Source organism: Manis javanica, chromosome 11, assembly GCF_040802235.1.
Source record: "Manis javanica isolate MJ-LG chromosome 11, MJ_LKY, whole genome shotgun sequence".
Lineage (NCBI taxonomy): Eukaryota > Metazoa > Chordata > Mammalia > Pholidota > Manidae > Manis > Manis javanica.
The window spans coordinates 73,117,155-73,135,814 of NC_133166.1; the positions used below are offsets into that span (position 1 = coordinate 73,117,155).

Sequence of the window (18,660 nt, forward strand, 5' to 3'; positions counted from 1 at the left end):
TTGTTTCACATTTTATTGATAAACTGTTTTAAGCTTTTTCTCTTAAGCTGAGAACAGTTCAATAAATAATAATACCTTTATAAGCAGAATTGAAACATTTATCTTCCTCTCTACCTGAACCCTCCAGAATTTAAAAGTTTCAGTGAGTATTTTTATATTTCATGGCAGTATGTTTATTTTCATAAGCTCAATAAGAATCTGCTTTCCTTGTAACAAGACCAATTAAAACACTGGTTATATTACCAAGGCTTTGACTGGAATGTTATACCTAAGAGATACGTGTGTAAACTCGGACATGAACAGCTTTAAGGAACTAATGTTGACTTGATAAAGCCAACAAAGCCCATTGGAAGAACTGGCCCTTGTACCTTGCTTACAGGGTTCCCAGCAGCCTTACCATGTGAGTAAGGAAGGTCACTTCCTGGCAGGTGCAAGAATCTCAAGAATGTCTTGGGAACCTCAAGAAGAGAGGAATTCACCCAAATCTACAGGTACTGCAGGCACAAATTGATGGCAAGTCTGGCTTGGCTTCCTGACCTCAAGAAGCCTTTGAAAGTCCAATCTGAAATTCCTTATAAACAGTTCCAGCAAAGCACATTTAAAAGACCCTATGTAATCAATTACACTTCTTAATGCACTTATGCAAATAATCAAGCCAACTCTTAATTATTTTCTTAATCTGGCTACTTCTAATAAAAATGAGGGTGATTTTAGAGAAAAGTATTGTTTCAATAATGCAGTCTTATCTATACTAAATCCTAACACTAGTCATTGAGAGGTAAACTCGATCCAGAATTCTAGTTTCCTGATGATATCTGGCTATGATTCTCAATTAGAATCTTCATATTTCTATTTCTCATACTCAGCCATGCATTCTTAATCTCATCAAGTTTGTCCCTCCAGAATGGAAAAACCAACTTCAGATGTTGTGACTTAACCAAATAACACGATTTGTTCTATCTTGCTTAGAAGTTATAATACTGCAAATAGTAATAGTAATAGAAATGTTCCCCAGAGTAGCACGTTTTGTAATGCTAATCATTTGTAATCGTGTCTAAGATTCACTTTATTTTATTTTACTTTTTTCCCACAAACTCATATTTTAGTATATTTTCTTTTTTTTGTATAATTCATGTACATGAGAAACATTGTTTACTAGACTCCTCCCATCACCAATTCCCCCCCACAAACCCCATTACAGTCACTGTCCATCAGCATAGTAAGATGCTGCAGAATCACTACTTGTCTTCTCTGTGTTGCACAGCCCTCCCTGCGCACCCCCCCCCACATTATACATGCTATTCATAATGTCCCCTTTTCTTTATCCCCTCTTATCCCTCCCTTCCCACTCATCCTCCCCAGTCCCTTTCCGTTTGGTAACTGTTAGTCCATTCTTGGGTTCTGTGATTCTGCTGCTGTTTTGCTTCTTCAGTTTTTTCTTAGTTCTTATACTCCACATATGAGTGAAATCATTTGGTATTTGTCTTTCTCTGCCTGGCTTATTTCACTGAGCATAATACCCTCTAGCTCCATCCATGTTGTTGCAAATGGTAGGATTTATTTCCTTCTTATGGCTGAATAATACTCCTTTGCATATAGATACCACAACTTCTTTGTCCATTCATCTACTGATGGACACTTAGGTTGCTTCCATTTCTTGGCTATTGTAAATAGCAGTGATAAACATAGGGGTGCATCTGTCTTTTTCAAACTGGGCTGCTGCATCCTTAGGGTAAATTCCTAGAAGTGGAATTCCTGGGTCAAATGGTATTTCTATTTTGAGCTTTTTCAGGAACCTCCATACTGCTTTCCACAGTGGTTGAAGTAGTTTTCATTCCCACCAGCAGTGTAGGAGGTTTCCCATTTCTCCAACCTCACCAACATTTGTTATTGTTTGTCTTTTGGATGGTGGCGATCCTTACTGGTATGAGGTGATATCTCATTGTGGTTTTAATTTGCATTTTGCTGATGACTAGCAGTGTGAAGCATCTCTTCATGTGCCTGTTGGCCATCTGAATTTCTTCTTTGGAGAACTGTTTGTTCAGCTCCTCTGCCCATTTATTAATTGAATTATTTCCTTTTTGTTTGTTGAGGTGTGTGAGCTCTTTATATATTTTGGATGTCAACCCTTTATTGGATCTTTCATTTATGCATATATTCTCTCATACTGTAGGTTGCCTTTTTGTTCTCTTGCTGGTGCCCTTTGCTGTACAGAAACTTTTCAGCTTGATATAGTCCCACTTGTTCATTTTTGCTTTTGTTTCCCTTGCCCAGGGAGATATGTTCATGAAGAAGTCACTCATGTTTGTGTCCAAGAGATTTTTGCCTACGTTTTCCTCCAAGACTTTTATGGTTTCATGACTTACTTTCAGGTCTTTGATCCATTTGAATTTACTTTTGTGTATGGGGTTAGACAGTGATCCAGTTTCATTCTCTTGCATGTAGCTGTCCAGTTTTGTCTGCACCATCTGTGGAAGAGATTGTCATTTCCCCATTGTATGTCCATGGCTCCTTTATCACCTATTAATTGACCATATATGTTTGGGTTAATGTCTGGGCTCTCTATTCTGTTCCACTGGTCTCTGGGTCTGTTCTTGTGCTAGTACCAAATTGTCTTGATTACTGTGGCTTTGTAGTAGAGCTTGAAGTTGGGAAGCACGATGCCCCCTGCTTTATTCTTCTTTCTCAGGATTGCTTTGGCTATTCAGGGTCTTTTGTGGTGACATATGAATTTTTAAACTATTTGTTCCAGTTCGTTGAAGAATGTTGTTGGTATTTTGATAGGCATTGCATTGTATCTGTAGATTGCTTTAGGTGGGATGGACATTTTGACAATATTAATTCTTTCTAGCCAAGAGCATGGGATGAATATCGATTTGTTAGTGTCCTCTTTAATTTCTATTAAGAGTGTCTTGTAGTTTTCAGGATATAGGTCTTTCACTTCCTTGGTTAGGTTTATTCCTATGTATTTAATTTTTTTGATGCAATTTTGAATGGAATTGCTTCCCTGATTTCTCTTTCTGTTAATTCATCGTTAGTGTATAGGAAAGCCACAGTTTTCTGTGTATTAATTTTGTATCCTGCAACTTTGCTGAATTCAGATATTAATTCTGGTTATTTTGTAATGGAGTCTTTAGGGATTTTTATGTACAATATCATGTAATCTGCAAATAGTGACAGTTTGACTTCCTCTTGACCAATCTGGATGCCTTGTATCTCTTTGTTTTGTCTAATTGCCATGACTAGGACCTCCAGTACTATGTTGAATAACAGTGGGGAGAGTGGGCATCCCTGTCTTGTTCCTGAGCTGAGAGGAAAGGCTTTCAGCTTCTCGGTGTTCAGTATGATGGTGGCTGTGGGTTTCTTGTATATGGCCCTTATTATGTTGAGGTACTTCCCCTTTATACCCATTTTGTTGAGAGTTGAATTTTGTCAAATGCTTTTTCAGCATCTATGGAAATGATCATGTGGTTTCTGTCCTTCTTTTTGTTGATGTGGTGGATGATGTTGATGGATTTTCCAATGTTGAACCATCCTTGCATCCCTGAGATGAATCCCCCTTGATCATGGTGTATGATCCTCTTGATGTATTTTTGAATTTGGTATACTAATATTTCATTGAGTATTTTTGCATCTATGTTCATCAGGGATATTGGTCTGTAATTTTCTTTTTTGGTGGGGTCTTTGCCTGGTTTTGGTATTAGGTTGATGTTGGCTTCATAGAATGAGTTTGGAAGTATTCCCCCCTCTTCTATTTTTTGGAAAACTTTAAGGAGAATGGGTATTATGTCTTCTCTGTATGTCTGATAAAATTCAGCGGTTTATCCATCTGGCCCAGGGGTTTTGTTCTTGGGTAGTTTTTGATTAGTGCTTCAATTTTTTGCTGGTAATTGGTCTATTTAGATTTTCTGTTTCTTCCTTGGTTAGTCTTGGAAGAGTGTATTTTTCTAGGCAGTTGTCTATTTCTTCTAGGTTTTACAGCTTGTTAGCATATAGGTTTTCATAGTATTCTCTTATGATTCTTTGTATTTCTGTGGGGTCCGTCATGATTTTTCCTTTCTCTTTTCTGATTCTGTTGATGTGTGTTGATTCTCTTTTTCTCTTAATAAGTCTGGCCAAAGGCTTATCTATTTTGTTTATTTTCTCAAAGAACCAGCTCTTGGTTTCATTGATTGTTTTCTATTGTTTTATTGTTCTCAATTTTACCTATTTCTTCTCTGATCTTTATTATGTCCCTCCTTCTGCTGACTTTGGGCTTCATTTGTTCTTCTTTTTCCAGTTTCAATAATTGTGACTTTAATCTGTTCATTTGGGAATGTTCTTCCTTCTTCAGATAGGCCTGGATTGCTCTGTACTTTTCTCTTAGGACTGCCTTTGCTGCATCCCAAGGACATTGGGGCTTGATGCTGTCAGTGCAACTTGTGTACATATATTGCTTCATCTCTGCTTTAATTTGGTCATTGATCCATTGGTTATTTAGAAGTATGTTGTTAAGCCTCCATATGTTTGTGAGCATTTTGCTTCCTTTGTACAATTAATTTCTAATTTTATGCCTTTGTGGTCTGAGAAGTTGGTTGGTAGAATTTCAATCTTTTTGAATTTACTGAGGCTCTTTCTGTGGCCTAGTATGTGATCTATTCCGGAGAATGTTCCATGTGCTCTTGAGAAGAATATGTATCCTGTGGCTTTTGGGTGTGGGGTTCTGTAGATGTCTGTTAAGTCCATCTGTTCTGTTGCATCATTCAGTGCCTCTGTGTCCTTACTTATTTTCTGTCTGGTGGATCTGTCCTTTGGAGTGAGTGTCATGTTGAAGTCTCCTGGAACAAATGCATTGCATTCTATTTCTTCCTTTAATTCTGTTAGTATTAGTTTCACATATTTTGGTGGTCCTGTAGTGGGTTCATATATACTTATAATGGTTACATCCTCTTGTTAGACCTACCCCTTTATCATTATGTAATGTCCTTCTTTATCTCTTGTTACTTTCTTTGTTTTGAAGTCTGTTTTATACAAGTACTGCTACACCTGCTTTTTTCTCCTTATTGTTTGCATGAAATATCTTTTCCCATCCCTTCACTTTTAGTCTGTCTATGTCTTTGGATTTGAGGTCAGTCTCTTGTAAGCAGCATATAAATGGTTCTTCCTTTTTTATCCATTCTGTTACTCTGTGTCTTTTGATGGGTGCATTCAGTCCGTTTACATTTGGGGTGATTATTGAGAGATATGTACTTATTGCCATTGCAGGCTTTGGATTTATGTTTACCAAATGTTCAAAGTTAGCTTCTTTACTATCTGTCTAACTTAACTCGCTTATTAAACTATCGTAAGCACAGCCTGTTGATTCTTTCCCTCCCTTCTTATTTCTCCTCCTCCAATCTGTATATGTTCAGTGTTTTATTCTGTGTTCTTTTGTGTTTCCTTTGTCTCCTTTTATGCGTAGTTGATTTTAATTTTTTGCCATTAGTTACTATTTGGTTGGTCTGCTTTCTATGCTGTGATTGTATTTTCTCTGGCAACATCTTTTTAGCCTTAGGAATGCCTACATCTAGAGCAGTGTCCCTCTAAAATACCCTGTAGAGTTGGTTTGTGGGAGGCAAATTCCCTCAACTTTTGCTTGTCTGGGAATTGTTTAATCCCTCCTTCATGTTTAAATGATAATCGTGCTGGACACAGTATTCTTGGTTCAAGGCCCTTCTGTTTCATTGCATTAAATATATCATGCCATTCTCTTCTGGCTTTTAAGGTTTCTGTTGAGAAGTGTGATGATAGCCTAATGGGTTTTCCTTTGTATGTGACCTTTTTTCTCTCTCTGACTGCCTTTAATATGCTGTCCTTTTCTTTGACCTTTCCCATTTTAATTATTATATGTCTTGGTGTTGTTCTCCTTGGGTCCCTTTTGTTGGGAGTTCTGTGGGCCTCCATGGTCTGAGGGACTATTTACTCCCCCAGTTTGGGGATGTTTTCATCAATTATTTCTTCAAAGACAGTATCTATCCCTTTTTCTCTCTTCTTCTTCTTCTGGTACCTCTATAATGTGAATGTTGTTCCATTTGGATTGGTCACACACTTCTCTTAATATTCTTTCATTCCTGGAGATCCTTTTCTCTCTCTCTGCATCAGCTTCTCTGTGTTCCTGTTCTCTGATTTCTATTCCATTAATGGCCTCTTGCACATTATCCAGTCTGCTCTTAAGTCGTTCCAGAGATTGTTTTTTTTCTGTGTTCTCCGTCTGTCCTTGCTCCTTTAGCTCTTGCTTATTTCTCTGCAGATCCATCAGCATGGTTTATTTTCAATTCTTTTTGGGGGAGATTTTTAAAAATCTATCTTCCCAGGACCTCTCTCTGGGGTTGTCTGGGTAATTTTGGACTGAACCAAATTCTTCTGCCTTTTCATGGTGATAGAGGTAGCTGTATGCAGGTAGCATGTGTGTCAGCTTGGAGAATGAAGACCTTTCCTGCTTGCTGGTCACCTTGTCCTTCTCTGCTGCCTGTGTTGGTTACCTTCACTCCTGGAGCAGCCTCCAGGTTAATTCCCTAAGCTGCTGTGGGTGGGGTCTCCGTCACAGTAGTGCAGAACCCTGTGGGGAATGGCAGGCTTGCCGTGTGTACTCTCCTGTGAAAATGGCACCCTTGTCAAGAGGCTCTGTGCTTCCTGCAGCCTTTGGGTCTGGCCTGGGTGGCTGTGTACCAGGGTGAGAATCTGGGCAGCTGCTGGTGGTATGGCTGGTCCTGGGCTGCTCCTCCACCACTGCCCCTGGCTCCCGCATGCCACTCCTGGGCCCTTCTGGCACCGCTGCCACTGGCACACATGGGCCACTCCCACACCGCTCAGTCACTACTGCCGTGGGCTCATGCAGGTTGCTCCTGGGCCACTCTGACACCACCACTGCCAGCATGCGTGGTCTCCTCTCCCTCTACTGGGCCGGTGTGTCAGGATCCACACCATTTGGAGGATCAACTGACAGGCTGCTTATCACCATGTAGGGCTTCAGAGCTGTGGTATTGCCCAGGGAGTTAGGTCACCTAGAGATCCCTGGGTTTCCCAGGTGCTGGGCTGAGTGTGCCAGGATGACTTCATCCAGCTGTGACATCCCTGTCCCTTTGAGTTGCAAAAAGCACTCACTTTTCTTTTGTCCCAGGGGCACAGGTTGTGGGGGATCCACTTGCAGGCTTTGCTTTTCTGTTTCTCTAATATCTAACACACCATGCACCATGTGTCTGAACTCTTGGTGCAGATGACCAGGGCTTTTTTTTTTTTTAGCAGTCCTAGGCTTTCACTCCCTCCCCGCTCCAACTCCTTTCTTCCCACTGGGGGGCTGGGGTAACGGGGCACTCAGGTCCCTCCAGGCCACGGCTTGTATCTTACCCCCTTCATGTGATGCTGCATTCTCATAGATGTAGATGTAGCCTGGCTGTTGTACTGTATCCACTGGTGTCTCTTTTAGGAATAGTTGTATTTGCTGTAGTTTCAAAAATATATATGTTTTGGGGAGGAGATTTCTGCTGAACTACTCATGCCACCATCTTGGCTCATCCTCCCTATAAGACTCACTTTAGTACACTAAAAGGCCCAGATCTATGTGCTGTCTTTCCTCTTTCATATCTGATGAGGTAATTTTGCAAACTGATCAACTAATTTAGCATGCAGACCCAGCTGTAGATGGCATAGCAAAAGGCAGGAAGAATTCCATCTTAAAAATAAGATTCCAGGGGGCGGAGCCAGGATGGCGGCGTGAGTAGAGCAGTGGAAATCTCCTCCCAAAAACACATAGAGCTATGAAAATATAACAAAGAAAAATCTTCCTAAAATAGAGACCACAGGACACAGGACAACATCCAGACCACATCCACACCTGCAAGAACCCAGCGCCTTGCGAAGGGGGTAAGATACAAGCCCCGGCCCGGCGGGACCCGAGCGCCCCTCCCCGCGGCTCCCGGCGGGTGGAAAGAAACCAGAGCGGTTTTTTTTTGGCGAGTGCTTTTTAGAAGCTTTAAAGGGACGGGCCCCCGTTGCTAGGAAGGCAGGGTGGCGGGACCGGTGAGCAGGTGCCTGGGACCGCCGCCTGAGGACAAAGAATATCCCACGTTTCTCCCTGCAGGACAGGCGGGCGGGTGCCTGAGACCGGCGCCTGAGGACGGAGGAAATCGCGCGTTTTTCCCCTTTTTTTTTTCTCTTTTTGGCGAGCGCTTTTTGAAAGCCTTGAAGGGACAGGGACCCCGGTGCTAGGGAGGCAGGGCGGTGGGACTGGTGAGCGGGTGCCCGGGACCGGCGCCTGAGGACAAAGAATATCCCACGTTTTTCCCTGCGGGACCGGTGGATGGGTGCCTGAGACCGGCACTTGAGGACAGAGGAAATCGCGCGTTTTTCCCCTTTTTTTTTCTCTCTTCTGCGAGTGCTTTTTGGAAGCCTAAAAGGGACAGGGACCCCGGTGCTAGGGAGGCAGGGCGGCGGGACTGGTGAGCGGTTGCCTGGGACCAGTGCCTGAGGACAAAGAATATCGAACGTTCCTTCCCTGCGGGACCGGTGGGTGGATGCTTTTTGGAAGCCTTGAAAGGACAGGGACCCTGGTGCTAGGGAGACAGGGCAGCAGGACCAGTGAGTGGGTGCCTGGGACCGGCAACTGAGGACGAAAAAAAGAAAAAAAAAATCGCTTGTTTTTTTTTTTTTTTTTTTCCTTTCTTTCTGTTCCCTCTCTCATTGTTGCTGTTGTTGTTTTGGTTTGGAGAGTGCTTTTTGGAAGTCTTACAGGGGCAGGACAGGTCACTTAGAACAGAGGCAGGGAATCTGGGGATCTATGGGCACTCTAACCCCCTGTGCAGCAGGGAGCACAGAGACCCCTTACGGAGATAAATAGCCTCCTGGCCGCTCCCCCTCCAACGGGGCTTCACCATTTTGGAGGAACAGCCCCAGCCAGGCCAAGCCCACAGCAACAGCGGAGATAAACCCCAAAGCAACTGGGAAGGAAGCAGAAGCCCTGTCTGCGCACAGCTGCCCAGCACAAGCAACTAGAGGTCGCTATTCTCCCAGGAAAAGGCTACAAACCAACAAGAAGGGAAGCTCTTCCAGCGGTCACTTGTACCAGCTCTGCAAACTATCTCTATCACCATGAAAAGGCAAAACTACAGGCAGACAAAGATCACAGAGACAACACCTGAGAAGGAGACAGACCTAACTAGTCCTCCTGAAAAAGAATACAAAATAAAAATCATGAACATGCTGACAGAGATGCAGAGAAAAATGCAAGAGCAATGGGATGAGATGCAGAGAAAAATGCAAGAGCAGTGGGATGAGATGCAGAGGAAAATGCAAGAGCAGTGGGATGAAGTCCAGAAGGAGATCACAGATGTCAGGAAAGAGATCACAGAAGTGAAACAATCCCTGGAAGGATTTATAAGCAGAATGGATAAAATGCAAGAGGCCATTGAAGGAATAGAAGCCAGAGAACAGGAACGTATAGAAGCTGACATAGAGAGACATAAAAGGATCTCCAGGAATGAAACAACACTAAGAGAAATATGTGACCAATACAAAAGGAATAACATTCGTATTATAGGGATACCAGAAGAGGAAGAAAGAGGAAAAGGGATAGAAAGTGTCTTTGAAGAAATAATTGCTGAAAACTTCCCCAAACTGGGGGAAGAAATAATCGAACAGACCATAGAATTACACAGAACCCCCAACAGAAAGGATCCAAGGAGGACAACACCAAGACACATAGTAATTAAACTGGCAAGGATCAAGGACAAGGAAAGAGTTTTAAAGGCAGCTAGAGAGAAAAAGGTCACCTACAAAGGAAAACCAATCAGGCTAACATCAGACTTCTCAACAGAAACCCTACAGGCCAGAAGAGAATGGCATGATATACTTAATGCAATGAAACAGAAGGGCCTTGAACCAAGGATACTGTATCCAGCACGACTATCATTTAAATATGATGGTGGGATTAAACAATTCCCAGACAAGCAAAAGCTGAGGGAATTTGCTTCCCACAAACAACCTCTACGGGGCATTCTACAGGGACTGCTCTAGATGGGAGAACTCCTAAAAAGAGCACAGAAGAAAACACACAACATATGAAGAATGGAGGAGGAGGAATAAGAAGGGAGAGAAGAAAAGAATCTCCAGACAGTGTACAGAACAGCTCAATAAGCGAGCTAAGTTAGGCAGTAAGATACTAAAGAAGCTAACCTTGAACCTTTGGTAACCACGAATCTAAAGCCTGCAATGGCAATAAGTACATATGTCTCAATAGTCACCCTAAATGTAAATGGACTTAATGCACCAATCAAAAGACACAGAGTAATAGAATGGATAAAAAAGCAAGACCCATCTATATGCTGCTTACAAGAAACTCACCTTAAACCCAAAGAAAAGCACAGACTAAAAGTCAAGGGATGGAAAAACATATTTCAGGCAAACAACAACGAGAAGAAAGCAGGGGTTGCAGTACTAATATCAGACAAAATAGACTTCAAAACAAAGAAAGTAACAAGAGATAAAGAAGGATACTACATAATGATAAAGGGCTCAGTCCAACAAGAGGATATAACCATTCTAAATATATATGCACCCAATACAGGAGCACCAGCATATGTGAAGCAAATACTAATAGAACTAAAGAGGGAAATAGACTGCAATGCATTCATTGTAGGAGACTTCAACACACCATCACCCCAAAGGATAGATCCACCGGGCAGAAAATAAGTAAAGAGACACAGGCACTGAACAACACACTAGAACAGATGGACCTAATAGACATCTATAGAACTCTACATCCGAAAGCAACAGGATATACATTCTTCTCAAGTGCACATGGAACATTCTCAAGAATAGACCACATACTAGCTCACAAAAAGAGCCTCAGTAAATTCCAAAATATTGAAATTCTACCAACCAATTTTTCAGACCACAAAGGTATGAAAGTAGAAATAAATTCTACAAAGAAAGCATAAAGGCTCACAAACACATAGAGGCTTAAGAAAATGCTACTAAATAATCAATGGATCAATGAACAAATCAAAATAGAAATCAAGGAATATATAGAAACAAATGACAACAACAACACTAAGCCCCAACTTCTGTGGGATGCAGCGAAAGCAGTTTTAAGAGGAAAGTATATAGCAATCCAGGCACACTTGAAGAAGGAAGAACAATCCCAAATGAATAGTCTAACATCACAATTATTAAAACTGGAAAAAGAAGAACAAAGGAGGCCTAAAGTCAGCAGAAGGAGGGACATAATAAAGATCAGAGAAGAAATAAACAAAATTGAGAAGAATAAAACAATAGCAAAAATCAACGAAACCAAGAGCTGGTTCTTTGAGAAAATAAACAAAATAGATAAGCCTCTAGCCCAACTTATTAAGAGAAAAAGAGAGTCAACACAAATCAACATAATCAGAAATGAGAATGGAAAAATCACGACAGACTCCACAGAAATACAAAGAATTATTAAAGACTACTATGAAAACCTATATGCCAACAAGCTGGAAAACCTAGAAGAAATGGACAACTTCCTAGAAAAATACAACCTCCCAAGATTGACCAAGGAAGAAACACAAAAGTTAAACAAACTAATTACAAGCAAAGAAATTGAAACAGTAATCAAAAAACTACCCAAGAACAAAACCCCGTGGCCGGACGGGTTTACCTCGGAATTTTATCAGACACACAGAGAAGACATAATACCCATTCTCCTTGAAGTGTTCCACAAAATAGAAGAAGAGGGAATACTCCCAAACTCATTCTATGAGGCCAACATCACCCTAATACCAAAACCAGGCAAAGACCCCACCAAAAAAGAAAATTACAGACCAATATCCCTGATGAATGTAGATGCAAAAATACTCAATAAAATATTAGCAAACAGAATTCAACAGTATATCAAAAGGATCATCCACCATGACCAAGTGGGGTTCATCCCAGGGATGCAAGGATGGTACAACATTCGAAAATCCATCAACATCATCCACCACATCAACAAAAAGAAAGACAAAAACCACATGATCATCTCCATAGATGCTGAAAAAGCATTTGACAAAATTCAACATCCATTCATGATAAAAACTCTCAGCAAAATGGGAATAGAGGGCAAGTACCTCAACATAATAAAGGCCATATATGATAAACCCACAACTAGCATTATACTGAACAGCGAAAAGCTGAAAGCATTTCCTCTGAGATCGGGAACAAGACAGGGATACCCACTCTCCCCACTGTTATTTAACACAGTACTGGAGGTTCTAGCCACGGCAATCAGACAAAACAAAGAAATACAAGGAATCCAGATTGGTAAAGAAGAAGTTAAACTGTCACTATTTGCAGATGATATGATACTGTACATAAAAAACCCGAAAGACTCCACTCCAAAACTACTAGAACTGATATCGGAATACAGCAAAGTTGCAGGATACAAAATTAACACACAGAAATCTGTAGCTTTCCTATACACTAACAATGAATCAATAGAAAGAGAAATCAGGAAAACGATTCCATTCACCATTGCATCAAAAAGAATAAAATACCTAGGAATAAACCTAACCAAAGAAGTGAGAGACTTACACTCTGAAAACTACAAGTCACTCTTAAGAGAAATTAAAGGGGACACTAATAAATGGAAACTCATCCCATGCTCATGGCTAGGAAGAATTAATATCGTCAAAATGGCCATCCTGCCCAAAGCAATATACAGATTTGATGCAATCCCTCTCAAATTACCAGCAACATTCTTCAATGAATTGGAACAAATAATTCAAAAATTCATATGGAAACACCAAAGACCCTGAATAGCCAAAGCAATCCTGAAAAAGAAGAATAAAGTAGGGGGGATCTCACTCCCCAACTTCAAGCTCTACTACAAAGCCATAGTAATCAAGACAATTTGGTACTGGCACAAGAACAGGGCCACAGACCAGTGGAACAGATTAGAGACCCCAGAAATTAACCCAAACATATATGGTCAATTAATTTTTGATAAAGGAGCCATGGACATACAATGGCAAAATGACAGTCTCTTCAACAGATGGTGCTGGCAAAACTGGACAGCTACATGTAGGAGAATGAAACTGGACCATTGTCTAACCTCATATACAAAGGTAAACTCAAAATGGATCAAAGACCTGAATGTAAGTCATGAAACCATTAAACTCTTGGAAAAAAACATAGGCAAAAACCTCTTAGACATAAACATGAGTGACCTCTTCTTGAACATATCTCCCCGGGCAAGGAAAACAACAGCAAAAATGAGCAAGTGGGACTACATTAAGCTGAAAAGCTTCTGTACAGCGAAAGACACCATCAATAGAACAAAAAGGAACCCTACAGTATGGGAGAATATATTTGAAAATGACAGATCCGATAAAGGCTTGACGTCCAGAATATTTAAAGAGCTCACACGCCTCAACAAACAAAAAACAAATAACCCAATTAAAAAATGGGCAGAGGAACTGAACAGACAGTTCTCTAAAAAAGAAATACAGATGGCCAAGAGACACATGAAAAGATGCTCCACATCGCTAATTATCAGACAAATGCAAATTAAAACTACAATGAGGTATCACCTCACACCAGTAAGGTTAGCTGCCATCCAAAAGACAAACAACAACAAATGTTGGCAAGGCTGTGGAGAAAGGGGAACGCTCCTACACTGCTGGTGGGAATGTAAATTAGTTCAACCATTGTGGAAAGCAGTATGGAGGTGCATCAAAATGCTCAAAACAGACCTACCATTTGACCCAGGAATTCCACTCCTAGGAATTTACCCTAAGAACGCAGCAATCAAGTTTGAGAAAGACAGATGCACTCCTATGTTTATCGCAGCACTATTTACAATAGCCAAGAATTGGAAGCAACCTAAATGTCCATCGGTAGATGAATGGATAAAGAAGGTGTGGTACATATACACAATGGAATACTACTCAGCCATAAGAAGTGGAAAAATCCAGCCATTTGCAGCAACATGGATGGAGCTGGAGAGTATTATGCTCAGTGAAATAAGCCAAGCGGAGAAAGAGAAATACCAAATGATTTCACTCATCTGAGGAGTATAGGAACAAATGAAAAACTGAAGGAACAAAACAGCAGCAGAATTACAGAACCCAAAAATGGACTAACAGGTACCAAAGGGAAAGGAACTGGGGAGGATGGGTGGGCAGGGAGGGATAAGGGGGGGGAAGAAGAAGGGGGGTATTAAGATTTGCATGCATGGGGGGAGGGAGAAAGGGGAGGGTGGACTGCACAACACAGAGAGGACAAGTAGTGACTCTACAACATTTTGCTAAGCTGATGGACAGTAACCGTAATGTGGTTGTTAGGGGGGACCTGATATAGGGGAGAGCATAGTAAACATAGTATTCTTCATGTAAGTGTAGATTAAAAATTAAAAAAAAAAATGAAAGAAAGAAAGAAAAGGTGGATTACCCTTTAACAGGATAAAACTATTGGTAAATCAAAGATCAACGCATGCTTTAAATATCCTTAATGTTGATCACTTAAAGGGTGTCAGATGATCAGCTATGGAGGTACTCTTTTCTGATAATATTCCTTTCTCTTAATTAAAAAAAAAAAAAAAAGCAGTTACTGTGTGCTGACCTCCAATGAGTTCTGCGCAGTGGTATAGAGGGCATGTCAAAGTGTGGGCAAAGGGTCTGTTTGTTTATACGCAGAAGATCAAGGCCTAGCTTGGATACCCAGAAAATGAACTAAGATACGATATGAGGAGGAGCTTCCAGCATCAGCACTCTCTGGAGGACTTGTGGCGGGGGATGATCATCAAAAAGCCTCCACAGGGATCCGGACGGTGCTGCGGTTGGGGCTGCATCCAGCCCACCGTCTCCTGTACTTGCCATAGGAATGAGGAGGGAGATGTCTAGGCTGGCATGTGCATACAGTGAGACAACGAATTTGACCGGATCTGTACTGTTGGAACTCAACCAGGAGTTGGGAGGGGTGCAAGTTGTAGCACTCCAAAATCTCATGACTATAGACTATCTATGGTTAAAAGAACATATGGGATGTGAACAGATCCCAGAAATGGGCTGCTTTAATTTGTCTGATGGTTCAAGTACAGTTGGACAATATCCATCATATCATAGATAAATTTTCACAAATGCCTAGGGTGCCTAAATGGTTTTCTTGGCTTCACTGGAGATGGATGGTAATTATAGATTTGCTTTGTTTATGTCACCGTATTCCTATTACGTTAATATGTGTGTGCAAATTAGTTAGTAGTTTAAAACCTATACATACTTAAGGTACTATACAAGAAGATATGTCAAAGAAATAATCAATCCTCCCATGTTTCCTTCATATGCTACATCTATAGCTTTTCTTCTTCCTTCCTAATTACAACCCTTAAATAGAATTCGTGCCTCATATCGAATTTACCGAGTATCATAATTCCTCCAGGTGGTAAAGATACCTCGAGACAAGTGCTGGGCATAGAAGCCACAGGGCATAAATCTGCAAAGAAGTAAAAAGCTAACCTTTGCAAACAATATGGCTTCTCTCTCACTTACCATCTTTACATTTCCCTGTATGGCCCCGGAAGATGACTGGTTAGCCAGAGATGGGTAAGATTCCTCAAGGGAGGAACAACCTAAGACAGGCACAGTCGCAGTGGGGCCATCAGGTGAGAATTTGGGGATCAACAGAGGTGAGGCTCAGAACCTCACCCCCCTGCTTTGAGAGAAATCTTCTGCATCCGTGGATGTCTTGCTGCCCTTGTCTAGCCTGGATTAATACTTAGTCCATAGGCACACACCTGATCATCTGATCATCTACATTTGCCTTCTTACAGCACTAAACTATGTTTTCTACCTTTATCTTGCATCTACCTACCACTTCAGCATTTTATTAAAAATAAATATAATAATAATAATAGGAGAAATGTGGGATCAACATATAAATCAAGTACAAAAATCAAACGAATATTCATATTTGACCTGATTGTTTATAGGTCATATTGCATGATCAAAACCGAAAGTTTCTGTGATGAATGCCCTTGTACTGTTCACCATGTAAGAATTTATTCACTATGTAAGAATTCGTTCACCATGTAAGAACTTGTTCGTTATGCTTCAGAAGATTGGAGACTGACGAGAATTAGGCTTGAAATGGATTAATGATTGTACATTGAGCGTTGACCCCCCTATACTGAATTTTATTGTTGTTAACAACCATTTGATCAATAAATATGAGAGATGCCCTCTCAAAAAAAAAAAACATAATAGCTTTCGAAACTAAAAAAAAAAAAAAATAAGATTCCATTTTAACACCCAGGAAGTTTAAGAGGCAAGATTCTTTAGCAAATAGACAATACCTCAGCCCACCTTCGGAGCTGAGCAGGCAGCCTTTTTATATGCTCCCAGACCAAGATGGCAGTATCCCAGAGAAAAATCAAGACAGGAAATTCCTCATGTTAAATTTATTTTTAATATTCATAGACCCTTAACAAGTCCTTCCCCCAGGCTTCAGAGATAGTCCCCACCTTTTTGGACAAACTCTAGCACAAGACCTCAAATCCCTTACTGTCTCAAGCTCTACCCTCTTTCAATATGTAGATGATCTCCTCCTGTGCAGTCCCGCCCTACAAACCTCTCAATAAGATACTATTCTCCTTTTAAACTTTCACTCAGAACACGGCTATCAGGTCTCACTCTCCAAAATTCAGCTGTCTGCCTCTCAGGTCACATACCTGGAAGTTCAGCTCTCCCAGGGCTTCGAGGCCATTACCATAGACAGGAAAAAACTTCTCCAAACCATGCCTATTCCAAACAACAAAGACACCATCCCTAACTCCCAAATGACAAGAACCATACACAGTAATCTTTTCCATGCCAACTCCAGTTAAACTTCAGGTTCTTCCCCACTGGATACACAACTCCCACCTTAAGCCATTTGTCTCACCTTATTCCCCTTCCACCAATATCCCACAGGTTTCTACTCCTCCACCCTGATGGGACCTCTTACTCACCGCAGTTTGCAATGCTCATCTCCACTTCCACTCGTCACTGAAGAAGTTCCTGCAAGCACGAAGTCCTAAGACCTCCCTTACAACCACCATGTGTCATGCTTAAGGATTGTTAACCCTGGTCTCAACCCTTATTCTCTCACCAGACGTATCTTCCGAACACCAGCCCTTTCTTCTCTTTCAGACTATCCAAAAAGATTGCACCATCAAGGATTCCCTCTGCCCTACAGGTTGCTTTTCTGCCTACACATATGTCCCCAAAGAATGGTATAATTCAGCCACCCTATGTAAACATAGCAATCAGCCCAAATGCCAAAAATTTCTTACCAAACCTTTAACCAGCTTATGCTACAGGATTACCAAACCCTCTCCAAAGACAATGATCCTTATTAAGCATGGAATACACCATCGCCACTTCAGAACAAGGGCTCATCTGAGGACTTCCTCCCATCAATACAAAAATTAACTTCATCAGCCCTAATCAGCAGGAAGCAGTTACTGAAGACTGACCTTCACCCCTTCCCAAATCCTCTACTGTTAGGCTGGAGGTAGGAAAAACAAGGACATGTAAACAGACCAGAGAGATGCCATAGGGGGAGAACAGACCAGACCCCAAGGTCTGTGCCTTATATGGAAAGGGGACAGCTCTTCCTGAATTCCATCCTTCTGATGTGCCAACTAAGACCTGGATGTCAGCCTCCTCCCTCTTGGAAGGAAAAAAGTTTCTAGTTGTCTATTATGTCACCTTTAGCCAATCATACCTCTCCACGTCCCCTAGGATAGCTTGCCCACTCCTCCCCCTCCTAATCCCTTAAAAGCCCCCACCTCCCTGACTGGGTGTGACTTTCCCGGCCTGTAGTACCCAGACCACAGAACATCACCCAGGAGTTGCACTCAAATAAACTACCTGGCCCTTTGTTGCCTCTCTTTGCCTGCTTATTTCAGCTAAAATTTATGTTACATCTACAACTTATAAAACAGAAAAGGGAGGAATATAAGAATATAGTAATTCATCCTCCATTTACCCCATGGTCCCAAGCACATAAGCCAGTGACAATTATGCCTGGACTTGCCTGGGACTTGCCTGGACTTGCCCCACCTTATTTCTAAACATCCTGACCCTCCCCCAAGGCAACAGGTCAAGCAGTACTCGGCCACAATAAAAGGCACAATGCTCTGTACCATGCTACTGCCCTCTCTCTCTCTCTCTTTAGGGGCAGCCACTTTCTCTTTCAGATAATAAAATCTCTTGCATGGGCCCATGTCTCCTGAGTCATTCTGGGTAAGGAGGGTCATGGGAATATACCCTTTCACCAACAACAAATAAAAAAGCCAAATAAACTGTACAATCAACAAGCCTTCTTAGATCTGTCAGAAAAGTGAGGCCATTGCTCCAAAAATGGGAGAGACAGGCCAACAAGGAGAATCAAAACTTACCAGAGCAGTAACCCATGAGACGATGCCTCTGTGGAACCAATATGAAGGCCAAAAAATCTGAGCTGTAACTGAGAAAGAAAATGAATACTCAGTGTGAACAAGCCTGAATATAAAAACTTTAGGGGGTCACACTTCAAATGAAGTCTTACCTCCTGGAATTTCATCATGTTTTCTTAGTGATGTCTGAAGGAAAATACTCTTGTGCTTCCAGCAGAGGGAGGTAAAAGTCACCATTTGAATAACACCAGAGCTTC

At 41.4% G+C, this 18,660-nt stretch overlaps 1 long non-coding RNA gene across 1 annotated transcript in view; it reads left to right on the forward strand.

Annotated features, from left to right (window-relative positions):
• The window catches only part of LOC118969218 (uncharacterized), a 37,876-nt gene extending 19,662 nt beyond the window's left edge, over positions 1–18,214 (forward strand). The window contains exon 3 of the long non-coding RNA XR_005057154.2: positions 16,935–18,214. This is a non-coding gene — a long non-coding RNA (uncharacterized lncRNA). The remainder of the gene's footprint in view (positions 1–16,934) is intronic.
• Positions 18,215–18,660: the final 446 nt, after the last annotated feature.